General features: G+C 44.1%; 1 protein-coding gene and 1 long non-coding RNA gene across 9 annotated transcripts in view; one reads left to right on the top strand and one right to left on the bottom strand.

The window, feature by feature from the left end:
- HIPK1 (homeodomain interacting protein kinase 1) overlaps window positions 1–4,955 on the bottom strand; it is a 51,728-nt gene extending 46,773 nt beyond the window's left edge. For 3 of the 8 annotated variants that reach the window (XR_008295147.1, XR_003419902.2, XM_027058296.2), the window contains exon 1: window positions 4,413–4,660. The gene's annotated coding sequence lies outside the window, so the exon portion shown is untranslated. Of the gene's footprint in view, window positions 1–4,412; window positions 4,663–4,823 lie in introns of those variants that run through there. The other 5 variants (XM_027058299.2, XM_027058298.2, XR_008295148.1 and 2 more) reach the window with 4 other exon arrangements.
- A 19-nt stretch (window positions 4,956–4,974) lies between these two features.
- Window positions 4,975–16,588, top strand: LOC113599182 (uncharacterized). Its single transcript, XR_008295160.1, has 4 exons — window positions 4,975–5,290; window positions 10,239–10,432; window positions 11,640–11,811; window positions 16,466–16,588. It is a non-coding gene; the product is annotated as an uncharacterized LOC113599182 (long non-coding RNA).
- Window positions 16,589–20,297: the final 3,709 nt, after the last annotated feature.

The following is a 20,297-nucleotide window of genomic DNA, read 5'->3' as shown; positions in this document are numbered from 1 at the left end:
CCTTTCCATTTCCAGCAGCAAGAACCTATGGAGACCCAGGTTCCACCATGAGACCACGTCCAAGGGAGGCAGAGCAGTAAGATGTAAAGAACTGTCTCTGGATGATCAGAGCAGAGCCGCCTGCCCACCACGAATGCTCAGTTCAACCCGGAACATTTACTTCAGGCTGTTGCATGAGAGAAAAACTATTTTCCTAGGTTATGTACATTTTAGTCAGCCTTACGCTGACAAATACACTCAGGAAAGCCTTGCCCAGACCACTTCATACTAGCTTACGTTTCCTGGTAAAGGCTCTCATAGCATTCTCTACCACTTCTTACCACTCACCACACTTGTACTTACTTATTTCATTTATTCACTTAACAAACATGTATTGAGTACCTAATATGTCTGCCTGGCACTTTTCTAGACACTAGGGATAACAAGTGGTGTTCCAGATGGACAAGTTCCCTTATCTCTTGGAAAATTTACTTTCTGCTGGGAAGACAAATACACACACACACACCCAAGAAAATAGTAGCTAGTGATAATGCTATGATGAAAACACAGTAATATGATAGAGACAGTGGGAAGGGGAGACATACTCTAGATTTGGTGGTCAGGGAAGGCCTTGTACGGTGGTAGTACTTACACTAAGACCTAATTGACAAGAAGGAGCCACCCCAGTGAAAGAGAACAGTTGGTGCCAAGGCACATTCTTGGCCTATTTGAAGCAGAGATCCAGTATGGATGGAATAGAACAGGGAAGAAAATAATAGAAGCAGGGCCCAAAGAGGCAGACAAGGGTCAGATCACATATTAACTCATGAGGTCACCCTAAATTTCATTCTAAGTATGACTATTTATTCCCAAGTTGACATCCAAACTTCAAGTTTCATGAGGACAATTCTCAGTAGCACAGAAGGTTTCTTTCTTTCTTTCTCTCTCTCTCTCTCTCTCTCTCTTTCTTTCTTTCACCAGAATCTATCACAATGGTTAGCATATAGTATGTGTCAAATGTTTGCTAGGATGAATGACTAGAAAGAGATCACATACTTCTCCATATGTAAACATAAGGGGATCTCAGGTGTCATTCTAAATTAGAGCAATATTCAAGTGAGACAGAAATTATGGTCCCTTGCCTACAAGAGAATATATAGATTAGTTTTCTAAGTGTAGTGATACAAAAGGAAAAAATAAGCTTGAAACCCTAAGGACACCATTTGAATGGAAGTTCCCCACCCCTTTCCTGTAGCACTTTACTTGAGAAGGAACCAACAAGCCAGCTCCCCAACCAGTATGCAAAGAGAGGGTGTGGAATAAGTGGTGTTAGCTGATGAAAGACTAACTCTACAATTCTACGTAATTTACAGCCATATAATCAATATTTTGTAATATCTTGGTAAACTGGCTGATGGGTACTTTCCTTCTAAGCAGGACATCTTCTCCTAAATTTCAACAGCTCTGTTATTTATTTGAAATGATGAATCTATAGCAACAGAACCAAAGAAAAGTCAGTCTTTTTTGTGTTTGGTAAAAAAGTACCAATCTTGATCTTGATGTATGACAGGACAGTCTACAAGTCCCATAAAGTTTAGAATGAAGAAAGCTATACCTCGAGGAGTTTCAAGCACAAGGAAAATGTCAAATTAACAGCGTAGATGAATATGGAACATAAACGCTGGGATGACCCTGTTTAGATCCGTCAGCAAAGGCCTAAGGAAAACAGGATTTAAATAAGGTAACAACAGTTTGGCAGATGGAAGGGAGAACAAGTTCTTTCAGATGAGATAACTTTTACCAGTATGCCAGGGAATGTGGAAAAATGAAAAACTGTTTCTAGGAAGGAGATGTATTTGAGAAGCAGAAGACACTAGCAAATAGTACAGAGTCTGACAGCTAAAATGGACCTTACAAGATTCTTTCCAAAACCCCCTAATTCCAAGATGAGAAAAAGGAGACCCAAGAAAAGCAGACAAGTTTTACACAGAGCTAATGAGTAGCAATGCTGGCAAAGAATTCAGGTCTTCTGATTCTTTTCCACTAAACACTGGGAAAGCACTGTACCAGGTGCCCTTAAAGATTCCAAAAGAAATACACACATTTCCCTATCTTCAAAGAGCTTAGAATATTGCTCAGATGATATAACCAAAAAGAGAGAGAGAGAGAGAGAGAGAGAGAGAGAGAAATATAAAAACAGGATGTAAGTTTTTTTAAAGAGCCAAATTATGCTCTACAAAAATACTTAAGTCATGTAGGGAGCTGGGAAATTAGGAACAAAAAAGGAAACAAAAAGCAAATCAGTGACTGTTGAGGTAGCGCTTGAAGGAAAAATGATTTTGATCACTTGTGTTCAGAATGGCATGAAATGTAAGGGAAGAGACTAGGGAGAAATTAATAACTGTAACTTTAAAAAAAAACTAAAAAAATATGAATTGCTTTATGCAGTCTTGAAAATGAAAATAAAAGGACAGATCAGGAAGTTCATGTTTGCAAAATTAGTTCAAATTACAAAAGGACCGGTTACAATATATAACCAACAACAAGTTGCACAAGTTCCAAGTGTAAGAAGTTTACAGGGCAGGTCTGGCTCCCTGATTTCTCCCAACACAACCAGTGACTAAGCTGTGCTTATGAAAACAAAACCACAGAATGAAGAAATTCGATTTTCCAGAGAACTGTGAATTTTGAGATTATCTTCTTTTTCTTTTAGGAGGGAGTTCTGGTTTGGTTTTCAATCTCGAGTTACCAATCAACTTACTCTACAGTCCATAAACCTATAATATCCAAAAATAGTATAAACTATTTATGAGAATCACAGCAAAAGTCCTACTTACCAACTAGAACCAGTAGACACATTTACAAGATCTCAATCACCATTTTACTCATCAGATGCTTTACTGGCTTGGCTGCCTTCAGTCCCAACCACAAGTGACTTTACCAGAATATCTTTCAAGCAAGGAGCAGTATCTTAAAGCGAAGGATACCAGTATTGTAACACAGAACCCAGAACCCATTACGTGGGGAGGTCCAAAATCACCAGCTAAATAACAATTATTAAGTAATAGGACTTGTTAGATTTTGTAATGTTTTACAGAAAGCGTTAGACCTACATAAATAAAAACTGGTACTGATCTGAATTCTCTACAATCTCTAACTCTCACACACACACACACACACACACACCCCCCAGACCAGGAATCTAAAATAGCTTTACACAAACAAGAACAAAATTGTAGGTTTCGCTGAGGGCATCAGCCACTTAATTTAACCCCACTTCATCAAGAGCAGGAAGCCAGGCTGCTGTTTTCATCAGTTACTAAGAAACAAATAAGATAAAGGATAGAGCGGGCAGAAGAATTTTTACAGTTGAAATGAATACTTTGATGCAATCACTGAGAATTCCCAAAGTGTCACTAAGGAAAAGCACCTCGGGCGGCCTCAAAACGAGTCCATCGACAACTGAGGTCGAGGCTTAAGCGGAGGAAAGACAATTGGAGCTTGGGATTGTTTTTTCCCCTTCTCGAGCCCCTCCCCCCTTCCCCCACCTAAACAGGAAAGAAAACGCGCCCAGCATAAACACAGGCCAAGGCTCACGACTTGTCACCACAACAAACTGGAGGTTGGACCAGCGCTCCTGGAGACCGAGCCCCAAGTCTTGGTTGCTAAACACAAAAAGGGCCTCTTTCCCACAGACCTATGAAAGTGCGGGCCTTACCCAAGAGTTTTTGGTTGTTTCCTCACCTTCTCTCTCTCTCTCTCTTTTTTTTAACGAAAGCTTTGGGAAAGCGGCGACAGCAAAAGTTTCCCTCTGAGCCAGACCTCTAGATCCGCCTTGCACAGACACACATTAGGTGGGCTGGTCCCACGTAGTCTCCACCATCATTACAAATTACAAACCTAACGATTAAAGAACAGAAGCGGAGAGGACAGAAAAAGCTTCCACACCCACCCCACCACTGCCGTCCTTTCCAGGCACCGCTTTCTGGTCGCAAAGAGCACAAATAACCCAAAACCATGGTGATAAGCAGAGCTGTGAAATGCACACGCACAAGTCACACGCTGGGAACCTGCCACGACGGCCGGGGGGTGCGGGGGCGGGGGGGGGAACCGGCCGGGTGAGGAGGCGCAAGGCGGCCCCCTGTCATCTAAGGACAACAACACGCCCCGAAGAGAAGTGGCAGCAGGCTGGGGGAGTTGCCCCGAAAACAAACCCGGAGCCTTCGCGCTTTCCCGAGGACGCAAGCCCCTCCGCGGCCGCGAACGACCGGGCCGCAGGACTGGGCGCCGGGTCCCGGGTGGGGGCGCGCCCAGGGAGGCGCCCCCCGCAGGCCGGGCGCCCCGAAGAGCCCCGCGGCCCGGCCGGCCCCGCCTCGGGGAGCGGATGGGAGCTCGCTTCCCGCCGAAGCCCCTTCCCGCCCGGCCCGACTCACCGCCGGTGGGTCTGGTTCTCAGCCGCGAGCTGGGGCTGCCGTGAGGAGGCGGCGGAGGAGACGAGATCCGGGGCCCCGCCGCCGGGTCATCATACCCCCCGCGCGAGCCGGCCCGGGCCCCGGCCCCCGCCCCCCGGAGCCGTCCCCGCGCCTGTCCCGCGGGGGGGCGCCCCCTCAGCCTCCCGCCCGCTCCGCCGCCCGGCCCCTGGCCGCCGCCGCCGCCGCCGCCTCAGCCCCGCGCGCTCCCGCCTCGGCCTCTGCTGCCGTCCGGGGCCACCGCCGGGCCCCTGGCTCCGCAGCCGCCGTTGTCGCCAGACCCGACGAGTCGAGCGCCGAGCGACCGCCCCCCCCCCCCCTCCGGCGGCCCCGCCCCGCGGGAACCATTCACCGACCCCGCGCCATGACACCTACTGAGGCGGAAGTGCCGAGGAGCGGGCCGATTAGGACGACGACATAGTACAGATGGGAGTGGGACCGGGAGGACCTCCGTGGGGAGCCAGCGTGGATCGAGTGCGGGGGCCGGATTGCCCGCCCCCTCCCTCCCCGCGGCAGACTCCGCGGCGATTTAAAGGTGCTTGGTGGCGGTGGGGGGGGGGGGGGTCCAGCTGTAAAATGTCATCCCAGCCAGTGTGACATCACCACAGTCTAGTGTGACACCCCCAGAGATTGGGCAGCGCGCAGGGAGGCACTGCCTACCCGGGAAGCCACCCTGCTGGTGAGGAATTACCTCAGTTTAGGCTTTAACGTTTCGTTGCAGGCTAGAGACGTTCTAGCAGAGTGGCCTCCATGTACGGGATCTGGAAGCCTCCACGTACATCAGGAGCCCCTCACTAAGGCTCTTCCACTGCCGCCTTAGGAACCTGGGTTTGCATTAGGAGGTGAGAAAGAGCAGCTGTGCTCTGGACCCAGCACCTCAAAACGAGCTGTGAGCAAATGCTACGGTAATGTTCTTCTTGCCTCTACCAGGAGGTGGTAAGGCTGGGTATTCAGGAAACGAGGTGCGTTGGGCACAGAGCATTCTGAAAAAATGGACACTGAAAACTAGGTTATCCTTACAGAAAGAGAGTTGCCGTCTTCCAGAGTCAAGAGACTGTAGGACTTCAGATGTACCTCCCGCTGTGTAATATGTTCTTATTCCTAAAGTAGGGACCATTTTTAGAGAGACAATAATATAATCTACTTTTTTCTATCCCGCAAGTGCTGGAGGCAGCAATGATCTGAGCCTTACAAAGTGACTGGTCAGCACAAGGGGTGTCTGCATATACTCTTTGAAGAGGTGGACAGATGTGGCTACGTTAAGATTTTCCTATTACACTGTACTTCTCAGATCTCACTTATAGGTTTTTGACCTCTTTGGATCCTCATCTCCTCACCAAAAACAAAACAAAAAAAAAAAAAAGGAATTTTTGTGAAAATGTGTTCATACTTTTGTGAAGAAGTGATAATGCTAAGTTCCTATGTTAGGCTTTCTTTTCTGGCTTAACAACACAGGGAGCAATACTATTATATTGGGAACCGGACGTTTATTTCCCTAGGGGACCAAGGTTAGCAAGTGTTCAATCTCACGGGGCAGTTTTGTTTGCTTATTTTCACAGGGAATTTAGAGAACATAAAGTTCTACATTGGGCTGACCTGGGAAACATCAAAATAGAGAGAGTGGGCAAGTATGCCCGCTTGGGGAGCCAGGAAAAAGGCAGAACTTGAGCTCTGGTGTAGAAACTGATCGTGCTCAAAAGGCAGACTTCACACACACACTAATTGCTCACCATGACTTGGCTCAACCAAACTCCATGACCTGCTTCTAGGCCCCTGTTCGCTCAAGTTATGTCCCTTTCCTCTTTTCAAACACATCTCAAAATTCAGCTTTAAGGAGCCTTTCCTGATTGACCCCCACTTTATTCTAATCATTTAATTCTGCATCGTCATCTGTCTACTTAATTGACTTCCTTGTGCCTTATTTGTTTATTCTTGTCTATTTCCATGGTTCTCAAGCCATTTCCTCAGCCTGCCTCACTGCATGGAGACCTTCTCAAAATCTGCTTTTTTCCCCTCTCTAATATCATTCATTTATCCATCCAACAAATTGTATACCTGCTTTACTCCAGGAACTCTCTTAGATACTGGGTCAGATGCCAAATGGATATGACATGAACTTTTCCTTTAGCTTACAGTCTAGTGAGGGGGGAAAAAAATGCATGGAGACATATATAAGACTTGAATGACAGAGCCAGGGAAGACTTTGGAGAAGGAGATATTTAAACATAAAATGGTCAAAGAAATGTCAAAGTTTAATGTAGTTAGGGTTCATTTGTCCATTCAGCAAATATCTATTAATAGAGTATCTTCTGTGTGCCAGGGACTGTATTAGAAATTAAAGATACAAAAAAGAAAGACATGGTCCATGCTCTGAAAGGGCTTACAATTTGGCAGAGAAGTGGCATGATGTGGAATTAGTAAGGTAGATTGAATTGGATTTTATTGTTTTAATATTTATATATTTTGAGAGAGAGAGAGGGAGAGAATCCCAAGCAGGCTCCTCCCTGTAAGAGCAGAGCCTCCCCCACCTCCCGGGGTTGGGGGAGGGGAGCGGTTTCAATCTAACGAATTGTGAGATCATGACCTGAGTCAAAATCAAGACTCTTAATCCGACTGAGCCACCCAGGTGCCTCAACTGAATCAGATTTTTAAGTTTATTTATTTATTTATTTATTTAGAGAGGGGAAGGGCAGAGAGAGAGAGAGAAGCCCAATCAGGCTCCACACTGCCAGCGCAGAGCCCAGCGCAGGGCTTGAAACCACAAATCGTGAGATCATGACCTGAGCTGAACTCAAGAGTCTGCTGAGCCACCCAGGCGCCCCCTGAATCAGGTTTTAAAGGCAATGAAGGTTTAATCAGACAGGTAATTAGAGGTTTAATCAGACAGGTAATATGAAGGAACCTGTGCTTTAAAGAGAGAGCTAGTGGCTGGAGGATGGCTAACTAGAATGTGTAACACTAAGGATAAGGCTCCATAGCTCAGGGATTAGAGCACTGGTCTTGTAGAATGTGTAACACTAGAGAAATCCTAATTAGAAAGCTACAGTGATGGAGCCTGGGTGGCTCAGTTGGTTGAGTGTCCATCCTACTTACTTTTGACTTTGGCTCAGGTCATGATCCCAGGGTCGTGGGATGGAGCCCTCTGTTGGACTTCTGCTTGGGATTCTCTCTCTCCCTCTGCCGGCCTCCCCTGCTCACTCTCTTGCTCTCTCTAAAATAAAAATAAGCTATGATGAGGGTTTGGTCAAGCAGAGAACATGGAGAGAAAGGGGGCAGATTGAGAACTATTTCCTCCCAGACAGAATCAATGCAGCCACAGAAGTAGACGGAGCCGATGCCAGTTGGAAGCATTAAATCTCACCTAGGGTATAACATTCCCCTTGGGCCTAGAGCCTAGATTCAGTGTTGCAGGCAAGAAGTCACTTGCTCAGGAGCTGCAGAGCTTAAGGCCAACTAGGAGAAGCTGACCAAAAGGCTGTGTCATGAGAAAAGTTTAATCAAAAAGCTAGTCAAACTATCAGAACAAGTAGTGAACCCAAGGGGCCAGGAAGAAAAGAGACTTCAAGCAGAAGCCAACAGTTCTAAAACAGGGAAAAACCATATGAGAGTAAAGGCCCAAAGGAAAGGATGGGGGGCCAAACATGCAAAAATCCTTTGAAACGAGAGGGAATCCTCAATGACCTTTAAAATCTAGTCTCCAGAAAGCTTTTTATTTGGGAATAATTCCAAACACACGGAAAAGTTAAAGAATAGTAAAAAGAGTACTCCTGTATCCTTAATCCTTTACTTGGATTTGTTTATTAATATTTTGCCCCTTTTGCTTTAACAATTGCAGTCTCAGATAGACAATATACATACACGTTTTTTTTTTCTGACCATTGGAAAGTACATTGCAGGGGCGCCTGGGTGGCTCAGTTGGTTGAGCCTCCGACTTCAGCTCAGTTCATGATCTCACAGTTTGTGAGTTCGAGCCCCACATGGGGCTCTGTGCTGACAGCTTAGAGCCTGGAGCCTGCTTTGAGTTCTGTGGCTCCCCCTCTCTCTGCCCCTCCTCCACTCGCAGTCTGTCTCTCTGTATCTCTCAAAAATAAATAAACTTTAAAAGAATTATTTAAAAAAAAGGAAAGTAAATTGCATACACCATGCTCCTTTATCCCTTAATACTTGAATGTCCTAAGAATAAGTACATTCTTTTACATACACCATATATACAGTTGTCAATTCCAGGAGACTTAACATTGATATAATACTTTAATCTACCATTCATATTCCCAGTTTTGTCACTTAATCTAATAACATCATTCTTACCATTTTCCCCCTTCCCATATAGGATCCAGTTTAAGATCATACATCGCCTGTCTCTGTAATCTTCAATCTGCACCCATTCCCTAGCTTTTCTCTTTGATATTTTTGAAGAGTACAGCCTGTCCCCTGTGTTTGGACAATAGAATGTTCCTCATTTTACAATGGTTATTTTTAATTTTCTTTTTTTTTGAACGTTTATTTATTTTTGGGACAGAGAGAGACAGAGCATGAACGGGGGAGGGGCAGAGAGAGAGGGAGACACAGAATCGGAAACAGGCTCCAGGCTCTGAGCCATCAGCCCAGAGCCTGACGCGGGGCTTGAACTCACGGACCGCGAGATGGTGACCTGGCTGAAGTCGGACGCTTAACCGACTGCGCCACCCAGGCGCCCCACAATGGTTATTTTTATAGTTTGTCTCACATTTATTCATTATTAGATCCCGGTTATCCATTCCTGGCCAGAATATTACATAATTGATATTGTGTCCTTCCCAGGATATGAAACCCAAAGTCAGCTGATGTCACTGTCCCTCACTGGGCGATAATAATTTTGGTAGTTGAGGTGTCTGATTCCCCCACGGGATACTTACTATTTTGTTCCTAGTAATAAGCAATCTGTGGGGAGAATCTTAGACCATGCAAATATCCTGCTTCTTGTTAAACAGATTCCCCTAGATTTAACGTCTATTGATGATTCTTGTTCGTAGCAATCCTCCCTTATCTCTCATTAATTAATTAATTTAGTTGTCTATTAATGCTACATAGGTGTATGGATTATGGTTTTCAATAATTTATAATTCCTTATGTACTTTATTTGAGTGCTAAAATTTTCCAGATCTAGTCAATGGGTACCTTTTCAAACTGTTTTTTTTTTTTTTTTAGCATGTCTGAATGTGAGATATTCTGGGTTAGTCTTGATCCTTGCAAATTCACCATTTCTGGGAGGCTTGGATTTCTCCACTGGATGCCTTGTATCTGGCCGGGAAAAAAAAAGGGGCGGGGGGGGAGAAAATATGGATTATTTGTGTGAGAAGTTTTTATAGGCCAGGCCTGCAGGTAGCAAACACATAGATCTACTCTGCACACATTACATTGGTGGGAACTCAGGAACGTGGATGCTGCTAGAGAGATTAGGAGATGACAAAATCTCTCTGTGTGGCCAAGAGGAAAGGAGACATGACTCAGAAAAATTAGGCCAGTCTCTGTCACACTTGTCCAAAAGCCATTCCCTATGTTACATCTTCCATATTAATAGAATTCCAGTTTTATACAGATAGAAGGAAGATCCTTTGATTTCAAGAAAGGTGGCTTCCTTTCACCAAATCAGGAGGTAAATCACAGTGGACCAAACCAGTCCTGGTAATTCCATTTCTCTTTACCAATGACTAATCTAGGGGTGGGTATAGGACTCAGTTCTGGTCAACAAAATAGGAAGGGAAGCCTACTGGTAGGCTCCTAGGAAAGTTTTTCTTTTTGTATAAAAAGACAGGAACTTCACAGAAGAAATTCTTTTGCTCCTGCCTCTCTTTTTGCTGAGACAAAGGAACAAAGACACCAGGCCTGGAGCTGCCATGGCCATCTTGTGACCATAAATGTGATAGCAAACAAAGATGGACACAGTCAGCGTGCTGAGGACAGCAAAGGAGACAGATAGAAAGAACGGGTCCTTGATGACATAGGTAAGCTTCTGAATGAACCTGGAACTGTCCACTGCTTCTGGACTTCTTTTTTTAAGTAAATAAATGTTCTTGTGTATCAACAACACTATTAGACAAGTTTTCTATTCTTTGCAGTCAAAAAAAAATTAGTCTTAAGCAATATAGGAGAGAACTAGGAGAGATTTTCTAGAAGAAGGAGCTAATTGGTGGTGTCCAATCTGAGAAGTAAAGGAGAATAAGGATGTAAGAGTGGCCAGTGGATTTGCAATTAGAAAGTCACTGCTGATCTTGGTAAGAGCAATTTTAGTGGCATGGTGGGGACAGAAATGATGTGATTTCTACAAGGGATTTTTCCTAATATGAGTGGTGACTAACAAATGAGGAAGGATGGTTTGGTCCAACTGGGTGATAAAATCTACTGTAGTCATTTCCCATATTCAGTTCTTAATATCCAAGGAAGCTGCTTGGGTCCATGCTGTCTACTTTGGCTACATCTGGGAAATCATGAACTGAATCATTTTCATTGCTCTCTTTGCTACTCCCCACAGGAAGGAGCCAGGAAAGGTTGTTCTGGCCCCTTAACTGGTTTCATAGAAGGCAAATCCAGCATGTATGATGGGGACTAAACAGGACCTTTTTAAAACATTTCCTTCCAGGATTTATTGACTGCATATAAGTACCAGGCATTGAGCTAGACAGAATAAAAAGGTGCATAAAGCACATCTCATGACCTCTGGGTCCTCAATGTAATTAAGGAGATAAATTAGGAACAATTATAACAAGTTCAAGATTGGTCCTCAAAGTGGCATTACAAGTGCTGAGGAATATAGCAGTTAACTGTCTGGAGATCACTGCAGAAGCTTCTAGAAGTATCACTATTGACTGAGCAGGGACTTAAAAGAAGATAGCAGCACTATTTTGGTTAGGCCATCAGTGAGATGTTACTTGGGTTTTTTTTAATTTATTATTTTAATATTTATTTTTGAGAGAGAGAGTGTGAGTGGGGGAGGAGCAGAGAGATCCCAAGCAGGCTCCATACTGACAGCTACGAGCCTGGTGTGGGTCTCCAACTCATGAACCATGAGATCATGACCTGAGATGAAGTCAGATGCTCAACTGACTGAGCCACCCAGGTGCCCCAGATGTTTTTTGTTTTTAGTAACTCTCTACCTTTTTCATGCAAAATGTGAACAGAAGAATAAATATGCCATTATATTATCATATACAGGAGGCACGAGCTCTTAAGTATGACAGGTACTCCTTGGAAAGAAGTTATTGGTATTTACTAGCCTGCCTGAGAGCCATGGGGTTAGAAACTAAAACCAGAGAAGATGAGTGTCGTGTACAAAGCTGAGAAGTCAAGTACCCACCTGTGTTAGCAATCCGCCTAGGATAATCAGGTGAGTACCCTCCTTTTATAGAGAAAGTCTCTCCTCTATATTGTTAGAAGGCCTGGTGCCCTCACAGCCCCCCACACTTCTCAACTTCCCCAGCGTCTCCCCCACTAAAGCTGGGTTGGTTGCCGGGCCGAATAATGCAATGGCAGGTAGGACCTGGCTTCCCTGCTCTCAGGTGTAAGTCTTGCTAATCTTATTTTTTTTTGTATCAAAAGAGGACATTTTGGGGACTGGGCCCCAGCAGAAATGATGGCTTCGGTGGAAGGGGTGTTTGCAAGAAGGCCATAGCTGTGGGATTAAAGAGAAAGAGTCCAATACAACCAATGGAAAGAAAGGGAAGGTGAAACTAGAGAGAGGTAGTGCTTACACCACATTGTGAATGCCTGAAATGCCACTGAGTTGTACACTCTCAAATTGTTAATTGTGGGGCGCCTGGGTGGCTCAGTCAGTTGAGCATCCAGCTCTTGATTTCAGCTTAGGTCATGATCCAAGAGTCCTGGGATTGAGCCCTGCATCGGGATCCGTGCTGAGCATGGAGCCTGCTTAGGGCTCTCTATCCCCCTGCCCTTCCCCCCGCCCTCACTCTCTCTCTCTAAAATTTAACAAAAAAAAAATTTTTTTTTAATGGTTAATTGTGTGTTATATGACCTTCACTTCAAAAAAAAGGAGGGGGTGGGAGATTTGCAGGATTCAGAGATAATGAGCAAGAGACTTGATCCCTCGTTTTCCTAATTTTCAAGGGTCAATCCAGAGACTTCTGGGAGAAGAGCCGTGCCTTAAATACTCATACAACTGTGTCTACTCCTCCTCAGACCCTCCTTCCCCCCTAATGATTTCTGGTTCCCCCTTTATCTACACATGACCATCTTACTCCCTCACTTTCTCCATATACCAACACTTTATTCGGCAAGACCAAGGGATAGTGCTTTTCTGTCGCTTTCCCTGAGTCATTGTCATTTCTCATTATCCTGCCCCCAAAATTCTGTAGCTTCTCACCTTCGACCAACTGTTACACAAGCTTTTAGCACCTGCACTCCATATTTCTTTCTGTATTCTCGATTCTAAGTCAAAGCCAAAGCCAAAACAAATGCTCTGGGAAGGGACACAGAGACCCACAAGGGAGAAGGCTATGAATCAGGACAGGAACTTGAAATTCAATCACTGAATATAATTTGTGCTAAGTCATTTTGCACTTCGTACAGACTCAGAAATCAAAAACGCCCCAATGAAGTATCCCTTGCCTAACACAGTTCCTGATATGTGGTCAGTACCAGTAACTATTTGGCTGAGTAAATTACTGAGTGTTTATTCACAGTGTCAAAGCATCAGAATTCAGTTAACTATACAATGGAGTTTTGGAAATCTCAAAATAACAATCTTCATCTTTGGCTGTGAATTTAACTTTATTTTTTATTATTACTTTGGGAAACTCACTTTTATAAAATCTGTAAGCTGTCATCAAGGGATTAGTAAGTGGTTCTGTCCATTGGAGGTGGGATAGGAGGAGGAGCCCTGTCAAAACCCGAAAGGGTAAATTCTCTGATATGAAATAGCCTTCTGCCTGACCAACCTCAGTGCTCCCAGAATGGCCAGTACAGAAGAAAATCATGGGCTTTGGAGCCTTGATGTCAGTAGGAATCCAGAGTCTCCCAGTAACTAGGGTGTGATAGTAGGCATGTTTATAAAGGTCACCTTCCTCATTCTCTTTTAATGTTTATTAATTTTTAAGAGCATGAGAGACAGAGCGTGAGCAGGGGAGGGGCAGAGAGAGAGGGAGACACAGAATCTAAACCAGGATCCAGGCTCTGAGCTGTCAGCACAGAGCCCGACACAGGGCTCGAACTTACGAACCACGAGATCATGACCTGGGCCGAAGTCGGACGCTTAACCGACTGAGCCACCCAGGTGCTCCTCGTTCTTAAATGGAGATGATAAACACCTTCTCCTTACCTTCCTCATTCCCTCCATCAGAAAGTTTCTTCAATGTTACTTTCAAAAAATATCCCGAACCCACTACTATTCATCTCCACGGATACAGACTTTCTGATCTCACAGACAGAAGTGAAATATAGACTATATAATATAAATATTATATAGAATATAATAAATATAGATTTTTCAGTCCTATCTTGATCAAAAGGGAGTGCAGGTTTTAGTTATGAATATATTGACTAGGAGCCTTACAGAGAGAGAATGTACTCTCATGAACCAAAAATTACCTGTTCATTCTGGTGCTCTTCTGTAAGGATGTAGAATATTACAACTTGGTGAATTAATCAAAAAGGTTCAATTCAGACTAAATTTGACTGTAGCCTATCCTCCATTTTATCTTCTAGATCTCATAGATGCAGATATTCAAAGATCAGGACTAATGTTATTCCCAATAAAATTTTATTAAGCTTTATAATAATTTAAATAATTTAGAAAGTGACTATTCTCTACAAAATGATTTTTTTTTCAACTGAAGAGCCCTAGTCTCTCAGAAAATATAACCTTTAATCCCAAGGCTTGTGTTGACTCCAAAGCAAGTAAAACATGTTTCTTTCTCTTAAGTACATAGTTACAAAACATGTCTATTATAGGAAATAGTGTTGATTCAAAAAATACTCCAGTTACTTGTAAAATAAACTCATTTTTTTTCTCCCTTTCTTTATTCCCCCCAAATATCTGTATATATTCATTGGTGTATATATATAGTTATATATATACTTCTCCTTTGTGAAAGCTTTGGTGGAGGCAAAGGTATGTCTTTCTTTCTGTAGCTGCTTGTGCTAAAGTGGTTTCCCTAATAAATTTATGTTCAGACACAATGCAAATCCCCTTTCTTCCAGAAACCCCAGTTCAGCTCACCAGTATCTCTTACAGCTGCAAGCCCTTCGTAACTGGCATGCCTGCTTTCGTTCTTGCCCCATTTTCCATCTGTTGCTTCTAAAAATATATATCAGATAATATCTCCCCCCTACTTTAAAGCACTCCAGTAGCTTACACTTAGACTAAAGCCTAAACTTCTTACTTTAACCCATAAGTCACTTCTGACCCCACTTCTGCCTTCCTCTCTGAACTCCTCTTCTCCCCCTCTGACACATGCTCTTTTCTTTTCTTTTTTTTTTTAAATTTATGTATTTATTTTGAGAGAGAGAGAGCATGTGCACATGCATGGGAGGGGCAGAGAGAGAGAGGGAGAGAGAGAGAATCCCAGGCAGGCTCTGCACGCAGAGCCCCCACTCAGGGCTCAAACTCATGAACCACGAGATCATGACCTGAGCCAAAGTCAGATGCTTAACTGACTCAGCCACCCAGGCACCCCGACCCACACTCTTCTTAATGTTCCTTAGACACAAAACTCATTCCCATCACATGGTCTTTGCACTGATGCTACCCTCCAGGTCTTCACCTTGATGAGGGAGGGTGGGGGCAAGATGAGGGCAAAGTACAGGCTAACAGCACCCAACCTCCCCCTCCGCCCCCCCAGCTAGGATATGTGTGATATTCCTCGGACACTCCCAGCTGGCTGCCCAGAACAGGGGAAAGGAAAGAAAGCAGATGGTTGACTGATAGAGATCACAGTCATGCAGGACAGGAGTCTCCTTCAAGTTATGGATAACTCAGTAAACTGCAAGAAAAAGGCAATCTTCTCCATAGCCTAATCTCCAGAAACCTATAGACTCCGTTTCCTGGAGCCCTAATATCACCCTCATCATGATGTAAAGGGGGCTTAAGTGCTTGCCGTGGTGATGTGGGAAACAAAGGCAAATGAAAAATTAAATTCCTTGACTGCCTACAGCCCATTGACAAGTCCTTGAAACAGGCAGAGTGACCTTCCTCTAGGAGCTCAGCTGCCTCGATGATGACACTTTGCTGGGAGCAAAAGGGAATCTTGGCTTAACATTACCCTGACCCCTCAAGATCCTGTAAGTCTACTTTAACATATAAAAATTCTTTTGGAGGGGCGCCTGGGTGGCGCAGTCGGTTAAGCGTCCGACTTCAGCCAGGTCACGATCTCGCGGTCTGTGAGTTCGAGCCCCGCGTCAGGCTCTGGGCTGGTGGCTCAGAGCCTGGAGCCTGTTTCCGATTCTGTGTCTCCCTCTCTCTCTGCCCCTCCCCCGTTCATGCTCTGTCTCTCTCTGTCCTAAAAATAAATAAACGTTGAAAAAAAAAAATTCTTTTGGAAACTTCCTTTATCTCAACTCCCCCAAGATATGCTGCAGTCATACTCCAAGCTTATGGTCCCCTGATATACATCTGAAGGGTCTCATAACAGGTTTTACTAAATGGTAATAAATGGCATTTTCCTAACAACACCTAGCCCCTCAAGGTCCTGGAAACCTTGCTTCCAGAATTCCTTAGAGACTTAGGCTGTCAGTAACCGTCTCCCAACCTCAGAGTATATAATCAGCTATCAGTCACAACCCCAATGCAACTCTTTTCTGCCCACGGGTCCTGTTCCCATGCCTTAATAAAATCACCTTTTTGCACCAAAGACATCTTCAAGAATTCTTTCTTGGCCATCGGCTCTGAACCCCACCATCACCCTAAAACCCCATTAACCTGACTGGATTCATTAATTTATTCATTCAACCAATGTTTGTTATTAAGAACAGCCTGGGGCACCAGGTGGCTCAGTTGATGAAGCGTCCAACTCTTGATTTCCGCTCAGGTCATGATCTCACAGTTCATGGGATGGAGCCACAGCACAGAGCCTGCCTGGAATTCTCTCCCTCTTTCTCCCTGTACCTCCCCTGCTCTTCCCTGCCCACAGTGCATGCTCTCTCTCTCTGTCTCTCAAAATAAAATTAAAAAAAAAAAAAAAAAAAGAACCTGCTATGTGTTCTAGACATTATGGATGCAACAGTGAACAAAAGAAACAAACAAAAAACCACTCCTGGAGTTTACATTCTAGTACAGTACACAGTGACCTCAATAAGATCTCAACATTTGTTAGAGTGTTAGAAAGTGGTAAGGGCTCTATGGAGAAAAAACGAGGAAGGGAGAGAGGGAGTGGCTGACCAGGTGGTTGCAATTTTAAACAGAATGACCAAGAATAGTCTCGCTGAGCAAGACCGTGAATGAGGTAAGGGAACCATCTGGATGGTATCTGGATGTAAAACACTGTAAGGAGAGGAAACGAGTGAGGTGAGCGCTTACCTGGTACACGAGGGACTGCAAGGAAGTCAGCAGGCTTGGAGCAGGGTAAGCGAAGGGTGAGAGAGTCCTAGGAGAGGAGAGAAGGTGGCAGGTCATGTGGACCAGGGAGACCCCTGTAAGAACTTCATTTCTATTCTGAGTGAACTGGAAAGACATTTGAGGATTTGAACAGAGAAGTGACACGGGATGACTTATATCAGGCCTGCTGTGGGTACGAGACCGTGTATCTGCAGGGGAAGAGGCAGATGTTGGAAGCAAGGAGAACGTTGAAGAGGCTCTTGCAATAACTCAGACATGAAACAAAGTCTGCTTGGACAAAGGTGGTAGAGGTGAAGACGAGGAAAAGGAAGATTTGGGATATGTTTCAAGGCAGAGTCCACAGGATTTACCGTTGGTAAATCCTGTTGGTAGTGTGGGTGGGAGGGAAAGCAAAGAGGGAAAATAGGAAACCAAGCCCACTAAAGAAACAATAGGATTGCTCAGTAGAATGGAAGTCCATTTTGATGTATGATGTCATGTATTTAAAATGAAACCAGCCAGCCTGGTTGAGGGCTTGCTTCAACAAAATCTAGCTGCTCTAGTGCAGATAAAGAGCAGATAGTATAATTTATTCAGAATTGGAGTTTTTCAAGGCAAGTCTGCCTGAGTGGGAGAGAGATAAAGGGAGTTGTATCGATGGACCATGGGATACAGTCAGGTCAAGGGGGGGTGTGAAGCTGAGAGAGGGCTGGCGTTGACAATGGAGGTACTTGAGCAAATAACGTGGGCGAAAAGCAGGTTTAAAATCGAGATTTCAGATGTAGTACAATTTCTGGTTAATGACAGGGTGGTGAGGAAGAAGGAAATAAGGTCTTTGGAGATGAGGAGGTCAAAGAGCTTGAGAGGCTGGAATGTTGAAGTCATCCAGAGTGAAGACATACTTGTGAAGGAGAAAGTGAACACGTGGGAATTTGGGGAGACTGGTGTGCTCAGAGAGCATGGGCACTCCCTGCCTTTCCCTCATACCTTGCCCTAAACATCTCTCCCATCTAAGTTATAGTCTTTTGTAACAAACCAGTGATCTGGTAAGTAAAATGTTTTTCTGAGTTCTGCAAGCTGCTCTAGCAAATTATCCAAATCCAAGGAGGAGTCGTTGGAACCTCCGATTGACAGCCAGTGGTCAGAAGCACAGGTGACAACCTGGGCTTGCAATTGGTGTCTGAGAGGGAGGAGAGCAGTCTTGTAGTCTTGAACCCTTAACCTGTGGGATTGGAGGCTATTTTCACGTGGAGAGTGTCAGAATTGAGTTGAATTACAGGACACCCAGCAGGTATCGGAGAATTGTGGTTGGTGGAGGACGGCGCACCCCTCCCCCCCAGTTTAGGAATTGGGTGCTCAGAACCTTTTAGCAGGTTTTCTCCAAACCTTCTATCCCTGACTCCCTATGTACAGGAGTCTAGTCCCTCCCTGATGCTTTGTTTCTATGGAGCCTGGTTAGTAGGGTGAGTGACCTTCCCCCAATGTTCTTTGTTGCCCAAAAGCACACTTTATAGTAAGCACATTAAGAATGGGACTATAGTACTGGGAACAAACTTTTCATTCTCCATTCCCCCAAATTATTGAAAATTGATGGGAAGATTCAGAATTGGTAAAATAGCCATAATACAATTGTGTCATAAATATGTGAATATTAAAATCAATATAAGTCAAATAAGATCAATATAAATCAAATAAGTGAATATTATAAGGGAAAGACGAACCCAAGCCTAGCCAGAAGTTTTGTGTGATTGAAAGATGATTCAGCAAGCCATCTGGCCGGGAAAAGAACCAAGCCCAAGATTCTGGGAGCTTTCTGTGATCCAGTGGGTTAAGGATGTGTTCAAAGTAGACAAATCACCCAGGAATGAGATGGTCAAGGTGGAAGGGCATAGTTAAATGAAAGCACTGTGATCAAAATAAAGACAAGCTTGGGATGCGTTGGTGGCTCAATTCCTGAGTCAGGGGTATCCCTACTTGGGATCCTCTCTCCCTCTCTGTCTACCCTTCCTCTGCTCGTCATTCTCATTCTCTCTCTCTCTCTCTCAAAACAAACTTTAAAAATAAAATGTTAAAAAAATAAAGATAAGCTTAACCATTCTGAGAATTTCCACAGGGAGTTGTAAATTTAGAAGATTATAATGGCAAGCAGAATTATTCTGTATCAATGTAGTGGGGTGTTCCATGGAGGAGGAAGTGGGAAGCACCATGAACTCAAGACAAAACACCCTGTTGTGGTAGTGATTGGGGAGGGTAAAGGGTGGAAGGCAGGTAACAAACTGACAGCAATTCACTCGTGGTAGCATGGACCCCCAGATGGAATTTCTCCTGTTTAAGGAGCACTCCAAGAATACAGAGAACCAGTCTCCCTGGGAATTGTCTTGACATGGAGAACCCAAGTCCAGATCCCTTTACTTGAATAAGCAGACTCACTTATCTCCCATTTCCAACCACAAAGGGGAGTCTGTATCAGGAGTGAGAGATGGTCCCTCAAAGCCAGCCAGGCAGATTTTTTTTTCTCCAAAGGGACTTAAGCTAGCGTCAGTTTCCTTGTGGAAAAGTACGTGTTTTCCCACAGATCATGAAACAGCTAATTGATCTCTAGGGAACTTCCTTTCTCCCGGTATCTTCAAGCCCAACTGTGAGATCTCAGATCTGTGGGGTCATCCTTAGATTCTAAAAATAAATTGGCTACTTCTAGGTATAATTAATGCAGCACTTTTCTTTGAGACTATGGAGATACTGAATGAATAAGGCAACTGCCAATCTCTATTATAAGCCGGACAAATTTACTTGAGAATAGTATGGAATTTCCCCGTTATTAAAACACAAACATGCCATCAACATCTAAATTCCTCAAAGCCATTTGCTTCTACTCCCCCATCTGAATTCATATAGATTCCATTTCAAGGAATGTGTGTGATACATCACACGCCAAGAATGGACTGGCTCCCTTGTTGCTAGAAGATAGTGCCAATCTGGGGGCCCTGATACTGAAGACTACCTTATCTCTCCCAGTCACCTTTGGGGAGCAGAGAAGTGAGGCAGCTAGAGGCTCCTGGAGGAACTCAAGCTAAGCCTTACCCACACAGCTGTAGTAAATATTTATGAACTTAACACAAGATGATTTGCCACGTGTTTACGTGTACCTGAATGTACATGCTTACATTCATTTGAACTTAAGGAATCTTCAAGGTATTCTAATACCCTCCTCCTCTGCAGAAAGGATAGTAAGGAAACCTTTCTGGTGGGCAACTGGGCACAATTTATATTAAGAACTTAAAAATTGTAACCCCACTCCCAGTAATTTAAGGAAATAAAATATGCCA

Source organism: Acinonyx jubatus, chromosome C1, assembly GCF_027475565.1.
Source record: "Acinonyx jubatus isolate Ajub_Pintada_27869175 chromosome C1, VMU_Ajub_asm_v1.0, whole genome shotgun sequence".
NCBI lineage: Eukaryota > Metazoa > Chordata > Mammalia > Carnivora > Felidae > Acinonyx > Acinonyx jubatus.
The sequence above is the reverse complement of the archived record's forward strand: the minus strand, read 5'-3'. Positions and strand labels throughout refer to the sequence as shown.